Consider the following 20728-nt stretch of genomic DNA (forward strand, 5'->3'; position numbering starts at 1 on the left):
CGAAAACCGCAGAACAACCGAGATCATTCTCTTGCTGGGATCCATCCGTATAAATAACGATAATACTGTGGTACGTTCTTAAAATGGACTAAAACAAAGTTATAAAAACAAAATCTGGAGTACAAGCTTTCTTGTACTGTGTTAAGCTTAAAATCACTTTGGGCCTCTGAAGACGCCAGGTGGCAATGCGTTCCATCCTTGGCTGAGTATTTTGATGCCCGAGACATCCAGATCCTTCAGTCTGTAGCGCGTATGCCAAATGGCTTGGTCGAATGGGGCCGATTCCTGAACAGCCGTTCAAAGGTGGTTCAAATGGCTCTGAGCACTATGGGACTTAACGTCTGAGGTCATCAGTCCCCTAGAACTTAGAACTACTTAAACGTAACTAACCTAAGGACATCACACACATCCATGCCAGAGCAGGATTCGATCCTGCGACCGTAGTGGTCGCGCGGTTCCAGAGTGGTGGTTCGCCAGCCTCTGCACACAGACTGGGTACCGGGCTGGTCCGAAAGGCTCGTGAGCCGAATGCGCTCTCCTCAATCTCTACACTACTGCCAGATAATGTTGGTTCCGGTAATCCAGATCCCTGGCTTGAAACGCAGACATTTCACTGTTCCTTGTCTGTGTCGAAGAACAGAAATATGAAGATCTTGGTTTCGATCCAGTCACTCTTAGGATTTTTTTCCAGACACATACCTTTCTGTCACCTCTGGCAATAACTGGAATATTAAAATCAACGACTCAGAAATCTTTTACACACCCGAACAAACTCAACAGGCTGAACTCTATACGGGGTGAATCACCTAAAACTTGCACCGCAGAGATTGCGGAAATGGAAAGCGCTACTGATGTGCGGTTTTCACAGAATGGATTGGTAGTCACCGGCTCGTAATATTAGCCGATAAACTTATTGTAATAATACTTAGAAAGTTTTTATTGCAAACATACACTTTTTAATGGCACAGTATCTATTGACATTAACAAACTAAAAGTAGGGTAAATTAGAATGTGAGTGGTGTTTGTTACAGGATTGTAGTGCGAGTCGTTTACGAGACATCGCATTTTGGAAAGTTCCCACAGTGACACTTGCACAATACCTGTGGCAGCACACTAAAGAACAAAACCAGCGCTTACACTAGTGATGTGGGTTCTGACCAGTAACGAGACAACTGACAATTACGGGTTCTATTCAAAATGACCACGGCAGCGGCAGTAAACGATTTTAGTCTCTTATGGAACGACGGCTGCACACGTTCCAGCATAATCAGCGATGTTCGAGCAGGCTGCAGCTGAGCCGTGTGTGGCTCTTGTTCCCGCCACCATGTACTTTACACCCTCCTTTTAACGTACTTCCACCTCACTACGTTAATTTAAATTACTACCGTCACTGAGTTGCTGCTTTGCCTGACCGTGAGCGGCGCTAGCAGCAGCAGCTATCGATATATCCCCTCTCGTAGTATCTTTGCTCGACTGCTGTTACTTCCCGGTCGTTGTCTGTCGTGAGACAGTTCGGATCGGGAGTTCGCGTCTTGAGTTCGGGTCTGCCAGTCGGTTGAAACGCGTTTGGAGTACAGCCGGACCAGTCGGGGAGTGGTAATGCGGCACTAGTGCAGTCGGGTGGAGCAGCAGTGAGGTCTGCGTCGTCACGGCCCTCCCGACCATTGCCGCCGCGCATCACTTGAGCAGGGCCACGGTCTTGCTGGATGCTCGGTCGGTCGTCCTACCGGACGACGCGTTTTGGCTCGCCGATCGTGCATGCATGAGTCGGCTGTGTGTGTCTGTGTATCGAACTGTCTTCGTGTGTGCTTAGTTACTGTTCGGTATCGTGCAGGTCTTCGTGAAGGTGTTTATCAGATTGTGTGTGTAGTTGGCGTTATTTCTTTCGACAAGTTATTTTAAATGTTGTCGCCGTACTGCCTCTGAGAGGTTGGTCGTCCCATCGGGCGACGTGTGATTCGTTCTCCGAGCGCTTCTCGGCCCTTTCAGTTTCCATCTTGTGGATCTTGGACCGGTCCTTTCCTGGTGCAGGGATGTCGCTTAGCCAGCGGGCGTGTTTCCTCTGCACGGTTGCGTCCGAGCCAGTATTTCCGCCGTCGTGTGTCTGCAAGTGAGTGGGAGGGGCACCAGCAGTGCAGTCGCGACGGAGCAGCAGTCGCGGACGGACCAGCAGGAGTCGGTCGGTTGCTGCGGACCAGGGAAGGTATCTCCGTGCGGTGCAGTCGGTCGTTAGTGTTTTGGTTACCTGCCCTGGCCACTGACGTTATTTCAGGCAGCGTCCTTTCCTCACCTGTTGTCGCTGTCCAACGTGGTGTGTAATTTCCACAACTAATACATACTCCATTGTGGATTATCACGTTTGTAACCTTTTCTGTTTGAGTACTCATGTACTGACTGACGGGAAGCAAGTCGTTGTGTCGGTCGGTCCGTGGCTGTCCCCTCGTTGGGTTCCGACGGATCAAATGTAGATGGGCTCACCACCTGTCTCGCCTAAGTGAACGAGAGCAGACCAACCTTCCTGGAGGTTTCTGAGTGCCACCGGTGTTTAATTATCTGTTTTCAGCTACTTTAAATTTAAGGCTTATGGTTATTTTTTTATTTTTTCAAAATTAATTCTTAAATTTATCTTTGAAGCTTAAACATTGCGGCCTTCTGCCTTTTAAAGTCTATGGTAATATATTCTAAAATTTTGAAATTTAATTGTGGCCCTCAGCCATTTGTATTGCACCTTGCATATGTTTGTTCTATCTACTTTGCTGTGATTTTTTTTTAAAATTATTTAATGCTACCTTAATTGGAATTCATCTTGTTGATTTAAGATTTCTTGTTTGGAGGCCATCAGCCGTGAAAGAGTTGCATTAGGTAAAGGTCCGGCTATGTGCCGGTTTGGTTGTAAAAGTTATTAAATGACAACAAATTACATTTAGAAGATGAAACTGACCTCAACCTATTTGGTTGTTTCCACAATCCTATTACCTGTTCTGCCCAGTGGGTTTAGCGGGCGTATCAGCAGTAATACGTAGTTGCATATCGTCGGGTGTAGTCGGTATGTCGTTGTGGACAATGTCGCAACAGCAGCAAGAACATCAGTTTCCCCCGCTTCTATCGTCACTTGTTTCCCTGTTATATTTTGTAGGTGTTACAGTAGCACTTTCACGTAGTGCTTGATAAATAACTGACGAGACGGTTGACGCATACTGGGATGCCTTACGCATACACCGTGCACGAACGAATTGTATTCTTCCTACACTCTCCATACACCACGAGCATGTCGGCTTTTTTCTACTGTGGTCGGTCGACTCACGGCCTGCTACTCCGGCTGTCACACACTGACTAGCAATATACTCAGGGAACACACAACCACACTGTTAAGCGAGCATAACAACATCGTAGATAGCAACTACGCAGGCTGAATGGTACAAACTAGTGTCAGTGTGGAAACGTTCCAAAATATGGTATCCAGACTCGCACTAAAACCCTACAACGAACACCACTGGCATTGTAATTTACCCTACTTTTGATCTGTTAATGTCAATATGCATTGTTCCGTCTAAAAAGTGTGTTTGCACAGAAAATACGGTTTCTGAATATTATTACAATTTTTTATTGGCTAACAATACGAGGCCCTGACTACCAACCCATTCTGTAAAAACCAAACATCAACAGCACTTTTCATTTCCGCAGTATTTGCTCTGCAAGGTTTTGGTGATTAACCCATGTCAGCGCAACGGTCCGTTCGTTACGTTACCAGACCGCTGCACAAGATAGCGAAGTCGTGCTATGGTGCTCGTAGTGGGGATGACCGGCGCTGTTTCAATCATTTAGCACCAAGGCCCACAAATTATCTAATTTCAATCCTCCTCCATTTTCGCTGAAATTGCTTATGTCCTTTTCAGTTTCTATGGTCTTTGTCATCCTTTCGTAGTAATTATTAGGTCTTGGTAAAAGCACAGTATCAGACTATGGCCTCTCTGTACATTCTAGTGTTGTCATTATTATGTCTTGCTAAAAACAATGTCAACAGAAGAGGCGGACTGAAATTAGACCGATTTTGGGCCACAGTGCTAAACTAAACAAACAGTGCCAACTCTTCCCCACTATAAGTACCACGGCATATGTCGGCCCAACTCCCCGATCTTAGGTAGCGGTCTGATGAGGTTACGAACCGACCGTTGCGTGGATACGTGAAAGCCGGCCGGGTTGGCCGAGCGCTTCTAGGCGCTACAGTCTGGAGCCGCGCGACCGCTACGATCGCAGGTTCGAATCCTGCCTCGGACATGGATGTGTGTGACGTCCTTAGGTTAGTTAGGTTTAAGTAGTTCTAAGTTCTAGGGGACTGATGACCTCAGCAGTTAAGTCCCATAGTGCTCAGAGCCATTTGAACCATTTTTTGATACGTGGAAACAGTCCGGTTTGCAGAGCTTGTTAGTGTGTCTTACAGCTTTCTCAGTCGTTGACGCCTCTGATAATGTCTCCAGCAGCGGAAGATGAAACGTTAGGCAGAGAATTATGCCTTGGACCACAGCCTTATGACCAAATCAAATATCTTGACAATAGTTCAAAGTAGCGTAAAGGTTAGCAACTTGCTTTAAAAGAAATGCAAAACTAAATGCTTCACACAACGAATAACGTAGTACCCAGTTAATACTAACCGATGACTCACAACACACACAGATACGTGGGTGCACCAATTTGTAGTAATATGAAATGGAATGCTTATATAGGCTCAGTCGGAGGTGGCAGACTTCGATTCACCGGCAGGGTACTGGAGGAATGCTGTCAGTCCAAAACGAGACTGCCCACGAGTCACTATCTTAAAGTGTTACTCAAACGCGTGGGAACGATACCAGGCAGGACTAACAAGAAGGGCGGCAAGAGAGCACCACGAAGCTGTTCAAATCTGCAATGGGCAGAATCTTGAAGATAGACAAAGGCCCCTACCACCACGCCTCACTGACCGTTCGGAGGGCAAGAGGGCAAACTCCGAACGCGCCGCATTCAGATGCCGATGCGGTCGCACTGCACACCAGTGCTCATATTTCCCAACCACATACACTACTGGCCATTAAATTTGCTACACCAAGAAGAAATGCAGATGATAAACGGGTATTCATTGTTCAAATATCTTGTACTAGAGCTGACATGTGATTACATTTTCACGCAATTTGGGTGCATAGATCGTGAGAAATCAGTACCCAGAACAACCATCTCTGGCCGTAATAACGGCCTTGATACGCCTGGGCATTGAGTCAAACAGAGCTTGGATAGCGTGTACAGGTACAGCTGCCAATGCAGCTTCAACACGATACCACAGTTCATCAAGAGTAGTGACTAGCGTATGGTGACGAGTCAGTCGCTCGGCCACCATTGGCCAGACGTTTTCAGTTGATGAGAGATCTGGAGAATGTGCTGGCCAGGGCAGCATTCGAACATTTTCTGTATCCAGAAAGGCCCGTACAGGACCTGCAACATGCGGTCGTGCATTATCCTGCTGAAATGTAGGGTTTCGCAGGGATCGAATGAAGGGTAGAGCCACGGGTCGTAACACGTCTGAAATGTTACGTCCACTGTTCAAAGTGCCGTGAATGCGAACAAGAGGTGACCGAGACGTGTAACCAATGGCAGCCCGTACCATCACGCCGGGTGATACGCCAGTATGGCGATGACGAATACATGCTTCCAATGTGCGTTCGTCGCGATGTCGTCAAACACGGATGCGACCAACATGATACTGTAAACAGAACCTGGATTCATCCGAAAAATGACGTTTTGCCATTCGTGCACCCAGGTTCGTCGTAGAGGACACCATCGCAGGCGCTCCTGTCTGTGACGCAGCGTCAAGGTTGACCACAGCCATGGTCTCCGAGCTGATAGTCCCTGCTGCTGCAAACGTCGTCGAACTGTTCGTGCAGATGGTTGTTGTCTTGCAAACGTCCCCATCTGTTGACTCAGGGATCGAGACGTGGCTGCACGATCCGTTACAGTCATGCAGATAAGATGCCTGTCATCTCGACTGCTAGTGATACGAGGCCGTTGAGACCCAGCACGGCGTTCCGTATTACCCTCCTGAACCCACGAATTCCATATTCTGCTAGCAATCATCGGATCTCGACCAACGCCAGCAGCAATGTCACGATACGATAAACCGCAATCGCGATAGGCTACAATCCGACCTTTATCAAAGTCGGAAACGAGATGGTACGCATTTCTCCTCCTTACACGAGCCATCACAACAACGTTTCACCAGGCAACGCCGGTCAACTGCTGTTTGTGTATGAGAAATCGGTTGGAAACTTTCCTCATGTCAGCACGTTGTAGGTGTCGCCACCGGCGCCAACCTTGTGCGAATGCTCCGAAAAGCTAATCATTTGCATATCACAGCATCTTCTTCCTGTAGATTAAATTTCGCGCCTCTAGCACGTCATCTTCGTGGTGTAGCAATTTTAATGGCCAGTAGTGTAGATCACAAACGAAACAAATTTTCACTCCCGTTTAATAATTTTTGGCGCGCTGAAGACACGACAACATTTTTATCTGCAACAAACTGTTGGACATACGGACAGACTTTTGTACTCTGATTGCCACGTAATCGTGGCTAATTTAGTTCAGTAATCGAAAAAGGCGTTTCACGTACACATGTTGATCGAAATAAACTCCACATTTACAACCTCATTAAGGAGACTTGGAAACTATTCCGGAGGAAAACAACAAAGACCTCCTAATCCATTTTAACGTAATAGAGTTTGCCTTTTAAACGGACATTACACTGCAGATCGGTCAGTTCCATTTGCGAACGGACAGGGGCACTTTCAGCTGAAATAGCAAACGGTCCCGAGAACAGATGGAACACTCACCCAATGTATTCAAAACGCATTCCTGTAGTTCTTCAAGGTTACAATGAATTCTTCAAACCTAGTGTTTTCTTTAATGCCAGTGAGTTTAGGTAAGCCGAGATTGTTATATTTCAGTATTAGCTTCTTGCACAATGCGATTTTATTTTTATATCCATCTTCATAAATAAGAAATAAGTTGAAACTTCCTGGCAGATTAAAACTGTGTGTCCGACCGAGACTCGAACTCGGGACCTTTGCCTTTCGCGGGCAAGTGCTCTACCAACTGAGCTACCGAAGCACTTGCCCGCGAAAGGCAAAGGTCCCGAGTTCGAGTCTCGGTCGGGCACACAGTTTTAATCTGCCAGGAAGTTTCATATCAGCGCATACTCCGCTGCAGAGTGAAAATCTCATTCTGAAGAAGTAAGTTGTTTCTCATCTTGCAGTGTCTCACTGGCAGCAGGTTCGCAATTAGTTCCAGATGAATTTTCCTAATTTTTCCTCCATAAATTCAACAAAAGCGGGTTTAAATCGAATAATCTTTCCAGGCATGCTCCTTAACTTAATCGTTTTACTTTGCAATAATATATAAAAAATAATATATTAAGTCTCCAACTCTCTGTTCGTTACAATTGGGTACTACTGCGACGATGAGTGTGCAATTTCAGAAAATTTATTATTCGTATCATTAATTTCGTAACGTTGCCCATGCCTGCAAAAGAAGCACAGAGTGCGCGCTGTGGCCGACCAGCAACTGGAGGGTACCCAACGTGTGATGCCACGCCAGGGGCGCCACAATAATTTGCAGGGTATGTACATCGACGTGACAGACGTCACGGAACAACGATATGCACATGTACAGATGGCGGTAGCGTCGCCTACACAAGACATGAAAGGACAGTGCATAATCGCAGCTGTCATTTGTCCTCAGGTGATACCTGCGAAAAGGTTTCTGACGTCATTGTGGCCGCACAACGGGAACTAACGGACTGTGAACGCCGAATGGTATTTGGAGTTACACTCATGGGACATTCAATTTCGGAAATCGTCAGGGAATTTAATATTGCGAGAGCCACGGTGTCAAGTATGTGCCGAGAACACCAAATTTCACAGGTTACCTCTTACCACGGACAACGCAGTACGCGACGGCTTTCACATAACGACCGAGAGCAACGGCGTCTGGGTAGAGTTGTCAGTGCTAACAGACAAGCTACACTGCGTGAAATAACCACAGAAATCAATGAAGGACGTACGACGAACGTACCTGTTCGGACAGTTAGGCAAAATTTGACGTCAGTGGGCTACGGCAGCGGACGACCGACGTCAGTGTCTTTGATAACAGCACGACTGCTTCTCCTGGGCTCGGGACCACATCGGTTGTATCCTAGACGACTGGAAAACCGTGGCCTGATCAGGTGAATCACGATTCAGTGGTAAGAGCTGACGGTAGGGTCTGACTGTGGCGCAGACCCCACGAAGCCATCGATCCCTGTTATCAACAAGGCACTGTGCAAGACTGGTGGTGGCTCCATAATGGTACGGGCGGTTTTTACTTGGAATGGATTGGGTCCTTGAGTCCATCTGAACCAATCATTGACTGGAAATGATTATGTCCGGCTACTGGGAAACCATCGAATATTTATTGGGCACACTCAACGTGCACAAAATCCTGGACCGTCAACACTTTTCACAATTATGTATGGGTTTAGAGACAGCTTGGCTCGTTATTTCTGCAGGGCACTTACGAGATATTGAGTACACGCCATGTCGAGTTGCCGCACTACACCATGCAAAAGGATGTCCGACACGATATGAGGAGGTATCCCATGACTTTAATCAACTCGATTTATGTAGGTGTGAAAAATGCTAAGTTTCACCGCAGTTCGGGGTCCAAGCTTCCACTGCATGTCCCCCTCCCCCTCTCAAATTGGCTGGCTAAGTCGTGGCTTTATATCTTACTCGACTACTCTTGGCGCCTAGAGCTTGTTATTATTGCTCTGACAGACTTTTGTCAGTGGGCGACTTTCTTTACGCATCGGGGATAAAAACGGGTGTGTTGTGGGAGCTGATGGTGTGCCGTTTGGCACGTGAATGATGTAGTGTGATTATGAGGGCCCATCATTTTCATAAAAACTCTGAATATGTTGTTGTTGTTGTGGTCTTCAGTCCTGAGACTGGCTTGATGCAGCTCTCCTTGCTACTCTATCCTGTGCAAGCTTCTTCATCTCCCAGTACCTACTGCAACCTACATCCTTCTGAATCTGCTTAGTGTATTCATCTCTTGGTCTCCCTCTACGATTTTTACCCTCCACGCTGCCCTCCAATGCTAAATTTGTGATCCCTTGATGCCTCAAAACATGTCCTACCAACCGATCCCTTCTTCTAGTCAAGTTGTGCCACAAACTTCTCTTCTTCCCAATCCTATTCAATACCTCCTCATTAGTTACGTGATCTACCCACCTTATCTTCAGCATTCTTCTGTAGCACCACATTTCGAAAGCTTCTATTCTCTTCTTGTCCAAACTGGTTATCGTCCATGTTTCACTTCCATACATGGCTACACTCCATACAAATACTTTCAGAAACGACTTCCTGACACTTAAATCTATACTCGATGTTAACAAATTTCTCTTCTTCAGAAACGATTTCCTTGCCATTGCCAGTCTACATTTTATATCCTCTCTGCTTCGACCATCATCAGTTATTTTACTCCCTAAATAGCAAAACTCCTTTACTACTTTAAGTGTCTCATTTCCTAATCTAATCCCCTCAGCATCACCCGATTTAATTTGACTACATTCCATTATCCTCGTTTTGCTTTTGTTGATGTTCATCTTATATCCTCCTTGAATATAGTAACACCATTGTAGAACTAACAGCAATTGTAGGATTTATTAATGACTAGAGCAAAATTCATAATGGATGTTCTTAATAATGGTCATTTGGTACCCATTCTTCACTGCCAACGATAGAATGTTGCATAATATTTACAAAACAAAACGATAATATAAATATTAAGAAGACACAAATTAGTTTCTATCTTTTAAAAGTTGTATTTAATCCGAATATTAAAAGAGTGCGTTACCAAAGTGAAGGCAAAACATTTTGCAATTAGTCGGCACTACCGTTGCAGACGAAACGTCCGCCGTGAGTGAACACGCTGGAAACACAAAAATACAATAATAATAACAGTCAAACCTTCAGAAATCACTCTTCCATCTTGGTACTTGAACATCAGTAGCATAAAAAGTGATCCATGTCGTCTGCCATGTAAACATTCTGTCGAGCTGTGATGGCTCGACTTCCCGCACAGCGAAAGTAACTTTTAACCTGCCTATAAGCGTTGGCGCGGCCAAGTTACGCGTTCATCGCATTCCACACCACCTTCGAATCGGAGGAATGCCAAGTTGTTTTATGACAATCTACTGCAGACCGACAGTGTCCATGTCCCGCGAAATACGGCAACATATCATTTCCCACAATAAAGGCGAAACTCACACGACTATACATAAAACGTTCCCCGCAGTATACATCAGTACTGATAAACATAAAAAAAATTTGGTTTCAGTGGTAGGCGAAGCAAAATATGGTAATACGAAACAGTCACTAGTCTCGGATTACAGCTCTACCAGTAGCGGTAACAAGACAATAATTTATTTTTGAATTTCAGTTCACTGAGCATATGAGCAGCTACAAAGCAGTAGGGCGTATTCACGATATGAAGATAGGGTCTTTCAAGTAATTGCCCGAGATCGTAACAAGAATGAAAATAAGGAACTACAATGCCAGTAAAAAAATGCTCTAGTTACTACAAGAGTGATCGTTACACTGAGACGACACCATATGCTCTATCCAGAAGTTAGACATATGTGATCATAGTGAAGCTGTGATGGACTGGCTCTTCCTAACACTTGACTTTGATAAGCATCTACTGACGGATGTCTCCTGATTACGGCTGGCAATCTGGCTTGAAGGTGATGGAAGAACTACTAGATAGAGTTAAGGAGTGTCAATTAACAAGAGAAAGATAAAGATCATGATAACTGGCAGAGATGAGTGACTACCAGTTCCCGAATTTCGTTTTAAAGAGTTGGAGAGACATTATCACTTCAATACCTACTTGGAAAATTGCGTCCGGTGCTATTTTTCCAGTTTTTTTTGGTTACACCTCTCTATGCTACATTCATACATGAACAAAGAAATGAATCCATACGGAAATCACACTTCTGGAAATTACCCGAAAATACGGCAATTAAATGCACACCAGTGGAACTCAGTGCATTGTAGTCGTATCAACTGAACGGCAAAGTATTTTATATAAAAAAACTTTAATTTTGCCCCTCTCTTACTTATTTTCGCGTAAAATCGAACGTCAAAGACTCGGTATTCCTCATGATCGTTGATGGCATGTATGGCAAGTATTTCAGTCAATACTCAGTGTCCGACAGATAATGAAAAATGTAGGGAATTCAGTACCTCATTAGTTCTCTGTATCTTGGACTATATCAAAGCTTTCGAGTGTGTTCGATGGAAAGAACTGTGGAACATATTAGCAGAAATGGGCGTTCCTGATAATCTTATTACCCTTATCAGAAATATTTGCTCTGATAGGCAATAATCAGACTTGATACAACTACTTCAACTTTTACGTAAAGGAGTTAGACAGGGGTGCGTTCTATCGCCACTTCTGTTTCAACATCTATGGAGAATATGTTATGAGAAAGAGAGACAAAGAATCAGCAATTTAAAATTTGCTCATGAATCATAAGTGAAGATGGAGGAACTAGTAGATAGAGTTAAGGGAGAAAGCGAGAAACTTGGAGTGTCAGTCAACAAGAAAAAGATAAAGATCATGATAACTGGCAGAGATGAGTCACTACCAGCTACTGATATACTGTCAGAATATGAAGCAGTTGATCGCTTTGTGTATCTGGGCTCAGAGGTCCAAAAAGAGGGTGGCTGTACACAGGAAATACGACTTAGTGTCATTTTGGGTGGGGATGCTGCATCGAAGCTGATTGATTTGGAAAGACCGACTACTAACCAGACATACTAAACCGACAGTGTTTCTGGTTTTCCTTTACGTAGTTGAAAAATGGATAACAACTGCAGGGGTCTGCAAAAGAATTGATGATTTTGAGATGTAGACATATAGGAGGTCGCTGATAATATCGAGGATGAAGAAGCGGACCAAAAAATCAATCCTTCAAGAATTCAGGGTGGAGAACAGGTTGTCCAGTATTTGTTTCCAGCGAATCCTGCAGTTCTTTTGTCACATAATGCGACGACAGGAGGATAACCTGGATAAGGCAAATTTGACGGGGAAAGGCAGCAGGGAAGGCCACCGAGACGATGGACGGACCAGATAAAGGACAAGACACACAAAACGTGGAGCCAGATGCAGAAGATCGGGAAAAATGGAGACAGACTGGCAAGAGGACTGTGTGATGGGTCACCAACTTCCATATATGGAAGACGGAATGTTGATGATGACTATATAACAGCAGTATCGTGTAGGTGCAGCAGACAGAGTGAAGGGTTAGAATACCAACTCGAGATGGAAGGTCCAGTTCCCAGTTTTATTTTGCGTACTACGGCATTTGGCTTTTAAATTGTTATAGAGCTATTCCAGCACGCTTTGCTTCACAGCACAAGCAATTACTTAATATTAACACGGCCTTAAGAAAACAGTTCTCTGTTAAAGACCGATTTTGGTTTTAAGTGTTCAGTTTCATTTCTCACCACGGACTACACCTTTACTTCCCGGTACACACTCTGCAGTTCCCCACCAGTTCTCTACGCTGAAAGTCTTCAGCGACGATAGGTAACTGTTGCTTTACAACGAATCCATAACGTTCCACTAACGAAGAAATACAAATAGTAAGTGAAGTAACAAACGATATATCCAAGTACTGGATTTAATGCGCTCATTAAATTCAATCTATTTCAAAGCCATGTCGTTTATGAAAAGATCTTAAATTAGTGCACAGTAATAAATACTTCAGTTTGGGCACGAATGTATTAGCAAAGGAAACAAACGGTATTTTTTAGTCGAGGAGTATTCAGCAACAGACATTCGCATCTCTTGCATCGCTACTACAAGAACGGAGTACGTGGCCTCCTGTTTATGAACACTGCAGAGTGCGAACGTCTGGTGACAAGCATCAGCGAGCACATGGAGGTCGAATTATGACGAAATTCCCAACCTCGTACCGGCTATGCGGATGAGATTTGACAGAGTAAATGGAAAAGATCCAAAGAAGAGCAGCGCATTTCGTCACAGGTTTACTCGGTAGGCGCGGAAGCTGCGTGGTGTGTCACATCCGCTGCCTGCTACACACAACAAGGCTTGTCACTCCACAACTGCTGTTAATGTGTAACGCGGAACAACATTGGAAGCGGCCGCCGCGAAGTATGACGGAATGGGAGTTGTTCTGTCGCCAGCTGACTGAACTGCGGTAGACCACAAGTTCCGTAGCCCGGAATTTTAACTCGTGCCCTAAACTAACGCGACTGCATGATATGCAGTGAACCCGAGAAACTGCGATCAACAGTCTGCGGCAGAACTAAAACCAGTAAATAACGATCACTTTGTTCACTCCGTTTAAGGTCAATCTACACGAGCAAATTAAAGACAGGAAAATTTGATATAACGTTTGTTTGCATGGACATATTACCGAGCGAGGTAGTGCAGTGGTTAGCACACTGGACTCGCATTCGGAAGGACAACGGTTCAAACCCGCGTCCGGCTATCTTGATTTAGGTATTCCGTTATTTCCCTAAATCGCTTCAGGCAAATGCCGGGATGGTTCCTTTGAAATGGCACGGCCGACTTCCTTCCCATCGTTCCCTAAATCTGATGGGACCGATGACCTCGCTGTTGGGTCCCCTCCCTGAATCAACCAACCACAGCCATCTTCCGCACCAAAATTTCAGTTTTAACGGTAAAATCAATCTGTAATTTCTCGCTGATGTTGGTTACCTGAACCTATCCTCAGATTGGCTACTCGGGATTTCGCGTTACCAACTGATGAGCAGTCTCAGTTGACACTCGGTTGCAGAGTATATGTGACACAGGGAGATTCCAAACGAAAAATGAACGATAGGAAGAAAAATATGAACAAATAAAAAAGTCAATACGATGATGAAAAAGACGTCGCAAAGTATTAGAAAAAATAAAAAATTACGCGGAAGCCAACTAACTGAATAAAACAGAGTCTTTTGATTATATACAGAAAAATAAGAAAATTTCGCTGCATTTGACGAGATTCGAACCCGTGACCTTCGACATGCCAAGTTTACACGCTACGCTATGCCATTACAATGCATAAAAGCTGTTGTATTTATGTCTCTAATGTCCCAATTGCAACGATTAATTCAGAGTCTTCAAAAATTCGCAATTTCGTGTGAAGCTTATCTAATATTAGACGATCTCTGTGATTATAATAACTATATACATGACGCTAATCGTGTCTTGTGCGGAAGGATCCAGTTATGTTCGGTTAGTGCTGTGTACGAAACGTGTGTATTTAGTTAACGTCAAGTATCAAGTAATTTTAATCGAACTATAACTGACTTCACTCCCCAGGACATGTTCTCTTATCGACTTCTGTGGAGGCGGGCGATTTTGTGGTCTGTTCGGTGACGTGGCAACGCGGTGGACGAACAATCTGCGGAGGTGGCTGGGCGGAAGAACGCCGACAGCTCCTACTCCCCCAGCCGGCAGCCAGCGAGCACAATGGGCGGCCAGGCGCAAAGCGCGCTGCCTGCGCCTATCACACACCAGACTTCGCAGCATAAGGAAAGTCGCGCCAGGAAGGCTAACCAAGAAACTGTAGGGTAGCTCTCTGATTGAGTCATTAAGTGCTACTGAAACTAAGGGGTATGAGAATTACTACTATCATAGGTCCGAGAGACTTAGAAACTTGTGGAAACTATTAGATCCAGAGATAAGCTTTAACCTGTCATCGACCGTCGCAGCACAGGCACTGGAAATAATTCTCGTCTGGAACAACACGTTCGATCTGAATATGAGAATTACGCGCTCGAACTAAACACGTGAAGCAATCATTCCATCGAACTTCGGTAGTGCCACAATTACAGCTTTGTTCGTGTACGTGGCTGAGATGGTATCACATTACAAAACCAAAGGCTCCCGGTTCGATCGCCGGTGGTCCTACGGCTTTTTCCTGCCACTTATCACTTCTCTCACCTCTAGCAACGATTTGAATTACGGAATTACAAGCTGCAACACTGTGACTTGGAGCCCACGTTAAACTAAGTACATATGTCGAAGGAAGGATGAGACTCTTTTCAGGTTTGAAACCGACAGTACTTGACTAGGCACCGCCCTAAAAGGGGTAGTACGGCCTTGCTTTCCTCTGGTCTTTGAGAAATGACTCACCCAGGCAACTTAAAGGTGCCCACCGTTTAAGGTGGACTTCAGGTACGATAGCTGCGTGATCACTTGGCAGTTTTACACTTATGAAATCATTCTCCGTGGTGAAGGAAGTGATAAGGGAAAGAAAAATTTGCAGTCTGACACACCCGCCGAGCCACACAAAGGAACGACATATCACGTCGTACGAGGCCGTGCGTACTGCGGTGGCAAGTTGTGGGACTGAAGATAATTTCACTTTTTGAATAAGCTTGTTTACGCCTGTACCTGACGCAGGACGCTGGGTCGGTTTGTTCTTGGTGCGAGGACTTCAACGAGGTCCTCATAAACTGGTAAGGACGTTTCAGGACACGTGAGGCACAAATTGAGGAAGGGAGTTGACTTCAGAAGCCGACAATAGTGAGGGGACAGCTGGGTGCCCGGTTAGACTGGGGCTCCAACATGCAGCACACCATCATCTTCATATCTTCCTGTAGGTCCAACCGATCGCTTACTGAGCCAAGTAAAAAGGAGGACAGTTTCACATACGATAATTCTCGATTGCAGAATTGATGTTACATTATTCCAAAGTTACACTAAAATATCAGCAATATATTTTTACCTCTGATGGTCAATATTATGTTTCAGTCTCAACGGGGACGTGCTTCTTACATTATATTGGGAAGACACCGAACCTAAATTGAGGCAATGGCATAAAAAATCGGTTAACAGTTTTAGGACCTTAATAGGACATTAAAGAACATCAGAGGCACACAGTACCAAGTCCTAGAACATCTGATCTCAGAGACGCTTCCCAACCACGGACACAATATACGTTTTCACCTGATCTACAACAAGGAAAAGAAAGAGGCGACCATTTCACGAGTGTACTGTGAATATCAAGCATCCGGTAAAACATCAACATCGCTGCAGCTGGAAAAAAGATCTTGCAATAACGGGACCAACGAGGACTGAAGAGAATCGTTCAACGTGACAGAAATGCAGCCCTTCCGCAAATTACTATAAATTTCAATGCTGGGCCATCAACAGATGTCAGCGTGCGAAGCAATCAACGAGACATCATCGATATAGGGTTTCGGGACCGAAGGCTCACCCGTGTACCCTTGATGACTGCACGACACAAAGCTTTACGCCTTGTTTGAGCTCGTCAACACCGACATTGGACTGTTGATGACTGGAAAGATATTGATTGGTGGGACGAGTCTCGTTTCAAACGGTATCGAGCGGTACGGGTATGGAGACAACCACATAAATGCATGGACGCTGCATGCCATCAGGGGACTGTTCAAGATGGTGGAGGCTCTGAAATGGTGTGGGGCGTGTGCAGTTGCAAAGATATGAGACTACTGATACGTCGAAATACGACTATGATAGGTAACACGCACGTAAGCATCCTTGTCGGATCACCTGCATCCATTCATGTACATTGTGCATTCCGATTTCCAGCAGGACAATGCGACACCCCACACGTCCAGAATTGGTACAGAATGGCTCCAGGAACACTCTTCTGAGTTTCTGCTGGCCACCAAACTCCCCATTATTATTAAGCATATCTGGGATGCCTTGCAGCATGCAGTTCAGAAGAGATCTCCACCCCCTCGTACTCTTACGGCTTTACGGACAACCCTGCAGGATTCAAGATGTCAATTCCATCCAGCACTACTGCAGACGTTAGTCGACTCCATGCCACGCTATGGTGCGGCACTTCTGCATGCTCGCGGGGGCCCTACACGATAGGTGTACCCCTTTCTTTGGCTCTTCAGTGTAGTAAGTTTAAAGTACACTATTGTATTTCTTCAGTTCGTAAACAGCTCTCGCTTTAATATTCACACAACACAGTCAAACGCGACAGTTGTGCGGCGTAATAAATTAAAATAGGACGAACCTTATGTAGTTTTCTGGGGTAAACATAGTTTATTTCGTTGAGACCGACGCAACAAGAGTTGCCACTCTGGCAAATTCTGAACGGAAAAGTTGTGTCGGAGAGGGTAACGCAGTTTGCTACGAACTGCGTTCCTATCCGAGACACACGGAAGGCACTGCGGCGGGAAGAAGTAAAGCAACCGGCGACGCTGAGAGACGAAGACGCGGACGTGGGGTCCCCCCCACGCTGGGTCGGTTTGCGGCATTCGTCGTTTATCGCCGACTGGCCGACCGCCCTGCTGCGCCTTATCGCGGACATTATCTGTAGTCTACGTACGCTGCGTCATTTCAGGACTACTGCCTCCTTATCTTTCACGCAACACACATTATATCGTCAAGATCTTGCCGCTTCTGGAACCTACTACACCCGCCACCTCGTCACTGACTCTCTCGACTTTGCATGTGGCATCACAATGCGGTTCTGCAGGCTTTCCAGTAACTCCTTCGCAATTACATTAAGTTCAGAGCCAATATCACGTTAGTTGGAAGGCTTCTATCAGCAATTTTGCGACAGAGTTAACTTGTGTCAAAACATTATCTAGCATATAGTAGAGGTGCTGCAATTTTGAAATTAATTCATGTGTAGCTTTACGGCCACTCAACAGATGTACCCAGCACAACAAATGAATTGCTTCGAAAGAACTACTCTGCGAAATGTGGGGAGGTTGTGACAATATGCCGCGTAAGGGAGGAGCGAAGAAAGTGAACTGGCTGTTGCCGCAGTGAAGATAACGTGAGGCCCACAGCAACCCTCCTCCAGTTCCTTTTCCTCTACGCGGTAGACTATGGTATTGCTGGTAACCAGTCGTGCCTGGCACACCGCCTTCGCACCACACACACACACATTATTAAGGCACTTCTGAAGTTCGTCTATCAGTATGTAACAGTGCGTCAGAAAGCACGGTCCGCAGCTCGTGGTCGTGCGGTGGCGTTCTCGCTTCCCGCGCCCGGGTTCCCGGGTTCGATTCCCGGCGGGGTCAGGAATTTTCTCTGCCTCGTGATGACTGGGTGTTGTGTGATGTCCTTAGGTTAGTTAGGTTTAACTAGTTCTAAGTTCTAGGGGACTGATGACCAAGGATGTTAAGTCTCATAGTGCTCAGAGCCATTTTTTTTCAGAAAGCACGCCGTATGCTGACGAGATTTCCGTCCGTGGTTTAGGTGAAGTCTCCCCTTCTACTTTCGGTGATGACATTAAAGATAACATGAAAAGCGTGAGATGCCCTCAAATTTTTTGAATGAGCTCTCAACTAGTATCGAAATTATTACAGAACACTGTTCAATTCCACAGGAAGACGCACAAGCCTACAATTCATAGTTAGCAGAAATTTACGGTGACAATATAGTAACCATTTTAAAGCTCTCGGTATATGTTAGTAACACTGCTCAGTATTTATTTAAATAAATGTACTACTAAATTGTTTCATTTAATAATCGCTTGGCGCTAATAACCGCGGTTTCATTCGCTCAAGTACGAGGGGTCACAGATTAAATTACCATCTCGAAAAAATAAAGTTACGTAATTTTTTGGTTGTTTGTAGATACATGTCTGGAGGCCTGGTAGACGCCACAGTGCCGTAGCAAAGAGCTAGAGAACCAAAACAAAACGGCACAGCCTGTTGATTACGTGGATGATCATGCGTCAATTCGTTTTCCGCATTTGAAGGGAGATAACGCTCAGTGAAGCGCCGTAGGGCACAGTGGTTAGGTGGACAGCGTGTTGACAAAGTCTGAATGGCGATGTACGAAGTGGCAGGCTATCTCATGGACTTGCATGGAGAAGTTAACGCCTCTGACACGGAAAACCGGCCTGTTGCAGTCGAGGGAAAATTGGAAATAGTCACGGGTCAGTTTCCAACGTCTTGCAGATCATTTTGAACACGACAAAGGTCGCCGCCCGCTGCGTCGCCGGCTGCTCAGAGCCATTGAAAAAGCCAGCCAACCCGGGGCAGCTGTGTCAGACAGATCGAGGTGGCTTGTTTGGGCAGCTGCTGGGTGTATCACTATGGACGCAGAGGCGAAGGAGCATAGCGAGCGGCGGAAACACGAGGATTCGTAGACGAAAAAAGACGAAGACCCAGCATCATCGGGCAAGATGACGCTGACTGTTTGCGAGGTGCAAGCAGACTGTGCTTAGCTCGCGCCAAGCTGAGACAACAACGGCCCAGATCATTCTGCACGCGTTCTGCTGCATGGGCTAGCAAAATTTGCCTCGCCTCCTTACCTTTTCGACATGGATCCCAGTGACTACTTTCTCTTCCCTTGGATGAAAAAACTAAATCCGGGAGACTTTTCCAGAATGACGGCGAGGTCATTTTCGAGACTGGATGTTTCCTGAAAGGCCAGAATTCAGACTTCCACTACCGACGCCTCCACCGATTCATTCATCACTGGGGGAGAAAAAACATTATCGCATTGAGGAGTGAATATTCAGGACGACTAACGGGTTTACGCGTGGTAGCAGCTTGACTTTTTCCGAGATTTTTTTTCTAGTGACAATAATAGAACAGATATAGAAGGAGATGCCCGTCTATCAATAGCGAACAAAAAGCTTTGTAGTTTTATCAAAATGTTAAAGAAAAGATCACTCAGTACTAACTTCAAAATCTGCTTGTATCGATCGAGTATTATACCGGTAACATTATACGGGCGTAAAACATTAATATTTAGAAAGAAAGAGGAAGAAAACTCTTAAAAATAAGAAAGAAAATAACTACGAAATGTTTTTGAGCAGGTATATGATGAAAAGAACACGGATTAGAGGATAAGAAAAAGAATGAAGAACCAAGAGAACTGTACAAACACCGTAACATCGTCACAGTGCTAAAGAGGAGGAGGTGGAACTAGGCAGGTCATATAGAAAGAATGAAGGAAAACGGAGTACCTAAAATAGTATTTGGCAGGACTACAGATGAAACGACAGGACGAGGAAAACCCAGCATTAGGTAGCGAGGTAATATCCGACAGGACAGAGCTAGGATTAACATTAACACCCAGCGCACTCGACAGAATGAAATGGAAGGGGCTCTTAGAGCACGTGTGCGGTCGATAAGACGCTTGCCACACGTGAAGTACAAAAAATAAGATGATGATGATGATGATTATTGGGTTGGTGCACAAGTTCGTAGCTTTTTTCACACGTTTAATAAACATGACAAATACATATAACAGAGACTTCAGTTATCACTAATTTATTTTCTTTCGCTAGTTACAACTATCTGCCACGACTGTACGAATCATGTGATTTTGAGGCGAAGAAATCGAACTATGTTCGGAGCGCGTTTTCATCCGGATAGGTTCTTAGATAGTGGAAAAGGTGAAAATCTGAGGGCGCAAGATCAGGTGAGTAAGGAGCGTGCAGAATGACTTCATGCACAGCGCTTTTTGTGAGTCTAGCAGACTGTGGGCGGCCGTTATGGTGCAGGAGCACCATCACTGTACACAGTCTCCGTGGTTCTTGTTCTTGTCAGTTTTTGACAGTAAATGTCAGCAGTGACGGTTACATCTCTGGTAAGCAGTTCGTAGTACAACACACGGCCGCTGTTCCACCAGACGCATAACGTTATCTTTTGTGGGTGCG

The 20728-nt window shown here is 45.2% G+C and overlaps 1 non-coding gene across 1 annotated transcript; it reads right to left on the reverse strand.

Moving 5' to 3' along the window:
• Positions 1 to 7056: 7056 nt before the first annotated feature.
• Trnas-cga lies at positions 7057 to 7131 on the reverse strand. Its single transcript has one exon. It is a non-coding gene; the product is annotated as a tRNA-Ser (tRNA).
• Positions 7132 to 20728: the final 13597 nt, after the last annotated feature.

Source organism: Schistocerca piceifrons, chromosome 8 (assembly GCF_021461385.2).
Source record: "Schistocerca piceifrons isolate TAMUIC-IGC-003096 chromosome 8, iqSchPice1.1, whole genome shotgun sequence".
NCBI lineage: Eukaryota > Metazoa > Arthropoda > Insecta > Orthoptera > Acrididae > Schistocerca > Schistocerca piceifrons.